This window comes from Bidens hawaiensis, unplaced genomic scaffold (genome assembly GCF_021521415.1).
Source record: "Bidens hawaiensis isolate Kalapana, Puna unplaced genomic scaffold, B.hawaiensis_p1.1 tig00057008_1, whole genome shotgun sequence".
In the NCBI taxonomy this organism is placed as follows: Eukaryota; Viridiplantae; Streptophyta; class Magnoliopsida; order Asterales; family Asteraceae; genus Bidens; species Bidens hawaiensis.
In genome coordinates, this window is record NW_027500293.1 from 46,989 (window position 1) to 55,266 (window position 8,278).

The 8,278-nt window shown below is 43.4% G+C and overlaps 1 non-coding gene across 1 annotated transcript; it reads right to left on the reverse strand.

Moving 5' to 3' along the window:
• Positions 1 to 734: 734 nt before the first annotated feature.
• On the reverse strand, positions 735 to 841 carry LOC143601743 (small nucleolar RNA R71). The gene has a single exon (XR_013147715.1). It is a non-coding gene; the product is annotated as a small nucleolar RNA R71 (small nucleolar RNA).
• Positions 842 to 8,278: the final 7,437 nt, after the last annotated feature.

Consider the following 8,278-nt stretch of genomic DNA (forward strand, 5'->3'; position numbering starts at 1 on the left):
GTTGCGATTCGTGTTTTATTTATATATATTTTTTCGCACATCAAGTTTTTGGCGCCGTTGCCGGGGACACGGTTTGAGTCGATTAGAGAACGACCCGAGTTTGGGGACTTACCTGTTTTGTGTTTACTTGCTTATTTGTTTTATTCATTTTTGGTTTAGTTTTAGCATAGTTAATTTTAGTTTTCCTTTATAGTCGTATGCCTCATACCCGCTCACAATGACCGCCGAATCTTGAAACGTCTGACGATACCGAGAAAGTCCAGCCCGAGAGAGAGCATTTTGTTTCACCGACAGGTTCTGATTCTTCTTCTACTTCTATTTCTTCCGCATCTTCTAGGGATAGGAACATGAGTGACCAACCGCCTAAGAGAGTAGTAGCTGACTATGGTAGGCCGACTCCGAATCCTCATTCTAGCATCACTTTACCGAACGGTGCCGCCGCTGGCAACTGGTCCATTCCTGCCCACGTCATGCAACTCATCAAAACCGCACTCCAATTCGAAGGGATAGAGAATGAAGACCCTTCAAACCACATCGACATGTTTGTTCAAATCTGCGAAACTTTCGATATCGGAAACGTGAACGATGAAGCCATCTATCTCCGTCTTTTTCCCTTCTCACTTTTCCGGAAAAGCCTACAAATGGCTGAAGTCACTACCTGCTGGATCCATCACCACTTGGGCGGGCTTTCAAGAGAAATTCTTGACCAAATTCTTTCCGCCTCTAAATCCGCTCGACTCCGTGAGGAGATTTGTTCTTTACGCATGAGGTCCGACGAGTCTTTCGGGGAAGTTTGGGAAAGATTCAAGGACCTCCTTCTTAGTTGTCCTCATCATGGTTTAGATAAGTTGATGCTCATCGAGAAATTTTACAATGGAGCCACTCAGTACGTGAGAGAGATGTTGAACCAAACTGCTAACGGGAACCTCCTTAAGAATAAAGATTCCGATGAGTGCGTCATCCTTTTTGATGATCTAGCAGCGAGCTACGAGTGGCACGGGGGCCGAAATTCTTCCACGTCGTCGAGAGGAGTACTTTAGGATGATTCGAACACTAGCATGCAGGCGCAGATTGATGTTTTAAACAAACTCGTTAGAGATCTTACCATTAAGAGCGTGCGAAGTGTGAGGTTTGCCAAGGGGGTCACGACACCATTGAATGTCCTGTTAAGCCAGATAACAATCAGGAGGAGGTTGACTTCGTCAACAACCCCTTGAGATATCAAAACCCCGCCTTCGGCAGCAACACTGGCCGGAGAAATCAAAATAACTATCGAGGGGACAAGCCAGTGGCTACCAAGCCCAATACCAAAACCAGCGTCGAAAGAATCTATTCAGGCAGGGGAGTTCGGGCCAGGAAAGTTCATAACAAGTGGGGAGAGAGGAGAAGAAAGCCTCATTAGAGGAGATGATGGCTGAGCTGCTGAAGCGAGATAAGAGGAACCGAGTGACAAATGAGGCGAAATTTGCGGAACACGTATGCTGAAGAACCAAGCCAGGTCTCTAGCTAATCTTGAGCGTCACGTCGGAGAGATTGCCAGCCAGTTATCCGAGAGAGAACCAGGTTCACTACCAAGTAATACTGAGAAAAATCCGAGAGGGTTCACCAAAGCGGTGACTACTAGGAGCGGTGCTAGAAGAGAAAATGAGGCTGGTCCTTCGAGAGTTGTCACACCTGCGGTTGATGAAGAGGAGCAGGTGGACGAGGATATCCAGATGGAGCCACCTCTGGTTGAGGCACACCAGCAGACTATTCCAACGAGTATGAAGCCGGCCAACATACCTTCATCATCATCAAACCCTCCTCTGAGAGTCTACAAACCCAAACTGCCTTATCCTGGAAGACTCCGATCAGATAGAGACGAGGAGCAAAACTTCAAGTTCCTTGAACTTCTCAAACAGCTTCACCCAAACATTCCTTTCCTTGAGGCGCTCACTCAGATGCCCAAATATGCCAAATTCCTCATGGACATTCTTTCCAATAAGTAGAAGCTAGCTGAGGTCTCTTCTATTCCATTGAGTGATGGGTGCTCTGCAGTGTTGCAGAGCAAGTTGCCTGAAATGATGGCCGATCTTGGGAGTTTTACAATTCCCTGCATCTTAGGCGACGATACGGTTCGACATGCTTTGGCCAATCTTGGGGCCAGCATCAATCTCATGCCGTATTCTGTGTTCAGTAAGTTGGGTCTTGGCGAACCGAGGCCAACCCGGATGAGTATCCAACTTGCTGATCGTTCTATAAAATATCCGCGAGGGGTGACCGAGAACATGTTTGTTCGTATCGACAAGTTCATTTTCCCGGTGGACTTTGTCATTCTGGATATGAATGAGGATGATAGTGTCCCATTCATTTTAGGTCGACCATTCCTTGCCACCGCACAGGCGTTGATTGACATCCGTGAGGGAAAATTGATTCTGAAAGTTGGGGATGATAACGTCACCTTTGACGTAAGACTGTCACTCAAGCACCCCAAGTCGGCGGACGACTCCCTGTATTTCGTTGACAACATCGTATCGCATGTGCGGGAGTTTTTCACTAACATCTGTGGAGGACCTACCTTAGACCCACAGATCCTCGATAGGGATATTTCAGAGGTCGAGATGGTTGCCATGACCACTCAACCCTTAATGGATGACACCGTGTCACCATCCCTAGATTCAGAGGCAGCTGTTGAGATCGTGCGAGACGATCCCAGAGACCGACCTTCAGTTGAGAGCCCTCCTCCTTCCTTAGAACTTAAGGATCTAACCGATCATCTATGGTATGCATTTCTGGACAAGGAGAGGAAGCAACCCGTCATCATCGCGTCTGCCTGGACGGAGGTCGAGAAGTTGAAGTTGTTGAAGGTGCTGAAAGAGCATAAGGAGGCGATAGCATGGAAGATTATAGATATCAAAGGGATTAATCCCTTGTTCTGCACTCATAAAATCCTCATGGAGGATTTCAAATCTGTCGTTCATCCTCAACGGAGGCTTAATCCGAAAATGCTAGAGGTCGTTAAGAAAGAAATCATTAAACTCCTTGATGCGGGAATCATTTTTCCCATCTCTGATAGCGCCTGGGTGAGTCCGGTCCAAGTGGTTCCGAAGAAGGGTGGCATGACTGTTGTCACCAATGAAAGGAACGAGCTTATTCCCACTAGGACCGTGACTGGTTGGAGAGTCTGCATCAACTACCGCAGACTGAACGATGCCACTAGGAAAGATCATTTTCCTCTACCCTTCATTAATCAGATGCTTGACCGTTTGGCAGGCCAGCAGTACTACTGCTTTCTGGAAGGTTTCTCTGGGTATTTCAAAATCCAGATCTCTCCCGATGATCAGGAGAAAACCACATTCACATGCCCCTATGGCACGTTTGCCTATAAACGTATGCCCTTTGGACTTTTTAATGCTCTAGCTACTTTCCAGCGATGTATGGTGGCAATCTTTCATGACATGATCGAGGATTCCATGGAGGTCTTCATTTACGATTTTTCTGTCTTCGGGAATTCTTTCGATCATTGTCTCTCCAACCTTGATAAGATGATGGCTCGTTGCGTCGACACCAACCTAGTCCTCAACTGGGCGAAGTGTCACTTCATGGAACGTGAGGGCATTGTTTTAGAACATAGGATCTCGAGTGCGGGGATCGAGGTCGATCGAGCTAAAATTGAAACCATTTCTAATCTTCCCCCGCCCACTTCTGTGAGATCCATCCGTAGCTTCTTAGGTCATGCTGGTTTCTACCGCCGGTTCATTAAAGATTTCATGAAAATTGCGAGACCGATGACCAAGCTACTAGAGAAAGACGCACCATTTGTTTTCTCTGAACAGTGTATCGAGGCGTTTGATCTTCTAAAAGACAAACTCGTTAACGCCCCGATCATGATTGCTCGTGACTGGTCTTTGCCATTCGAATTGATGTGTGATGCGAGCGACTATGACGTAGGAGCAGTGCTTGGACAGCGGAAGGAGAAGCACTTCCACCCGATCTACTATGCTAGCCAGACCTTGAACAGTGCTCAGGAGAATTACACCACCACTGAATAAGAGTTGTTAGCTGTAGTGTTTGCATTTGATAAGTTTTGGTCATATCTTGTTCTGTCCAAAACAGTCGTCTACACGGATCATGCTGCCATTCGTTATCTTTTCAACAAGCAGGATGCTAAGCCTCGTCTTATCCGATGGATCCTGCTGCTTCAAGAGTTTGATATAGAAATCCGTGATAAAAAGGGGGCCGAGAATGTAGCGGCCGATCACTTGTCATGTCTTGAGAGACCCGAGATTGGAGATGCTGGGGTCATCATCAATGACCACTTCCCGATAGAGAATCTCATGTTTGTCAAAGCTCAGGATGACGGCTACCCGTGGTTTGCTGATATCGCGAACTTCCTCTTCGATGGTTCCCTCCCTAGGAGGATGTCTCACCAGCAACAGAAGAAAATTTTTGCTGACGTTAAGTTCTACATCTGGGACGACCCGTTTCTTTTTCGCATAGGTGCTGATCAGCTGGTGAGGAGATGCGTAGATGTCGAAGAGGGGTGGCGAATTTTGAACCACTGTCATGAGGGACCGACAGGAGGTCACCATGGTGCTGTTCTTACTGCTAAGAATGTTTTCAATTCAGGATTCTATTGGCCTTCTATTTTCAAAGACGCTCATGTATTCGTTAAAAGCTGTGACCGATGCCAGCGTGTCGGTAACATCTCATCCCGAAATGAGATGCCCAAAAATGCTATTCAGGTTTGCGAGATTTTTGATATTTGGGGTATTGATATTATGGGCCCGTTCCCGTCGTCTAGAGAGAACAAGTACATACTTGTGGCAGTTGATTACGTCTCCCAGTGGGTCGAGGCGAGAGCCTTGCCCACTAACGACGCCCGAGTTGAAGTGAGATTTCTGAAAAAATCTTTTCTCTCGTTTTGGTGTACCGAAAGCCTTGATCAGCGATCGAGGTACTCACTTCTGCAACGCACAGATGGAGAAGGCGTTGCAATGCTATGGGGTCACCCATCGACTTGCGACTGCCTACCATCCACAGACTAGTAGACAAGTGGAGGTGAGTAACCGGGGCATTAAACGCATTTTTGAGAAGACGGTTGGGCTAAACCGAAAGGATTGGTCCGACAAATTAGATGATGCTTTATGGGCTTTCCGTACATCGTACAAAACTCCGACCGGTTCCACACCGTTTCGGATGGTTTATGGGAAATCTTGTCATCTGCCTGTTTAGTTGGAGCATCGTGCTTCATGGGTACTTCAAACAGTTAACCTTGATCTTGCATCCGCGGGAGATAATCGTTTCCATCATGCATGAGTTAGAGGAACTTCGCGATCATGCATATGCGCACTCATATAGTTATAAGCTGAAGACCAAAGAGCTGCATGATAGGAAGTTGAGAGGTAATATACAGTTCAACTGTGGGGATCGGGTTTTGCTATTTAATTTTCGATTACGATTATTTCCGGGAAAGCTGAATTCCCGATGGTCAGGCCCGTTCACCATTACTGAGGTATTCCCGTATGGCACAATTTAGATTGAAGACGAAAGCGGGAAGTTTAAGGTGAACGGTCAGAGATTGAAGCACTACATAGGCGAGCCGGTAGCTGATCAGACAGTCGAGGTGTTCTACCTTGACTCATTCACCGAGGCATAGACATGTTCACTCGGGAAACAGCCCGAGTTGTAGAGTGTGTATTATGATTTTCTTTATTATCTGTTTTATTTATTTTATTTTTGTTAGTTAAAAAAATCAAAATGAAAAAAATTAAAAATCAAAAAAATCAAAAACACAAAAATATGTTTATTTCTTATGTTTTTGCTTTCTGTTTTGTACGCCGCTACATGCGAGCGAGTTTGAATTATTGTAGGTATTATTATGCGCATGGTAGCTCTGATGGCGTTTAGGAACTGGTTCTCCCGAGGTTGCGGCCGCGAATGAAATGCTATACGGTCGCTCGATTGATTCACAACTGATGCAGATTCTGCATATAAACCATGGGAGTAACCCGTTCTCTGTTTTAATTTTGATTACTTTAAGTTTTTATTTTTATTTTATTTTATTTCTTTTCCTTGTTCTCATTGAGGACGATATCTTTCTAAGTGTGGGGGATGGGAATTTATTTCACTTAGTTGTAGAAAAAATTTAAAAAAAAATTGTTTTGTTCTTTCATTGAAAATTATGTCGGCTACTTAAGTTCAAGGGACATATACTTGTATATGTTTGGTTCTGTTATCTACCTGTAGTCATACGGGATAGCCATTGACCCGAAAACTGAAAGTGGCTGGGGCGACTGAACTTGAAAAAAAAATTTTAAAGAAAAATGTCCCTTGAAAATTGTTTTGTTTGTTCTACGTTAAGCAAGAAATAATATTATTACCAATGTGCTAACGAACTCTCGGAACTTTTGAAAAATATAAAATAATAATAAAAGAAGAGATGGTTTGCATATATGATTTGGGATGTGTTGGTAGGCCCAACTAGCTTTGATAGTCCTCTGTAGCAAATTTTATATATATAATAATTTGCAAAACGGTGAAACCGAATTTCGATGCTTAGGGAGGATTACCATAATCTAAAAACTTTGAGATGGTAAGACTTAGATGCACTCAAACCAGCACACCACCACATGTCCATCTTTTTACGAGCTTAGAAATAGTTATATACTTTAGGGTGATATAAAAGATTGAAAAAAAAAAAGAAAAAAAATGAAAAAAAAGAGAGAGAGGAAAAAAGAGAGAAGTATGTTATGAAAGTTATGTGTACTCTGAAAAGTTGTTCAAAAAAAAGCAAATGCTTGTGAAGAAAGTTATGTATTGTAAAATGCCAAAGAAGCATTCTTTAAAGTTAGTAAAAGAGGCCAAAGATGCACATACTAGACGAGACTTAGAGTTTACGTGTTACTTTGGGGATGGTGACTCTGAGGATACACTATTGGGGCTCGAAGGTTCTTAGTCAATAAATATCAAATTAGGAATTTATAGGACAAAGTCCAATAATATTTAGGAATAGCTCGTACAACCTCCACATGACCATTCATCCATCAAATTTCACCGAGTGCATCTAATTAGTACCATCAACGAGTCCTTGGCTTATGGTGATTTGTCGAACCAGTTTGCTTCGACTCTAGTTTTTCTAGCTCTCTTTGTCTGAGATGGGGTAGGTGTTGCCTTGATTTTTGGATTTAAAACGCTTAATGTTGGAACCCGTTTACATATCAATTAATAACGATAACAGATCTCAGATCTGTGAATATACGATTAATACTAGATCTTGCTCATAATTACTATAGATTAAGTGTTGTATGTGTATACGTATTATCAGTATAAGTATATAGGAAATTGGTATAATATTAAGATTGAAGATCGAGAAAAGATTTGGACAGCAATTCGATAATTAACTCTCAAACTTAACTTAAGAGTGAACAGGGTTCACTATAAATAGAAGATAGGACTGGTTCGCTAACATCCCCTAGCGAACCAGATCCTACTTCGTTACATACATTAAATAAGACGAAGCACCCCCTGATTCGTTAACATCCCCTAACGAATCAGGAGGGAATAAGGTTAAGTCTTAGTTCGCAAACATCCCCTAGCGAACCAGACTTTATATATAACGAACTAGATAATAATTAAACTAATTATTACATTAAATATTAAACAAAAACATTAACGATAATTACAAAGACTCAAGACGCAAAACCGTGCACTAATAGACACCCCCTCGTCTTGAACTCTTTGTCTTTAAGTTACTTGAAGCGCTTGGATCGCCAGTCTCTGCAACTTTGAATTCCATTTTCATGACAGACACGCACAACGCGTTGGAACTGCATAGCCAGGTCGTAATCTTCATGGCGCTCGATCAGAATCTGCTTCCTGTGTAGCACATCATTGTCTGTTTCAGATAAATTAACCAACCACATCGGGTCGATTATCTTGATCAGTTCAGTCTCCAGTCCTCGACCAAGAACAATGACGGCCTCGCCTGTACGATTGTCATAGTACCATCGGTTGAAAGAAAGATGCATTTGTTGGGGCATCGTCTTCACCGGCACTCTCTTCATCGTCTTCGGCGGTTTAACCTTAAGAACAAGTTTATTCCACCCAGTCTTTGGATCAATCTTATCAACGCGTTTATGTCTCGGGACCTGGGGCTTGAAGAACTTGAACCTATGATTAACTTCGAACAACAAGTGTTGATGAAACCACTTAGCTGTCCGGATGCCACCACGATTGATAAATGGACGTCTCGCGAGGGTACGAACATCCCAACGCGGTAGTGTAAGAACATCCATTA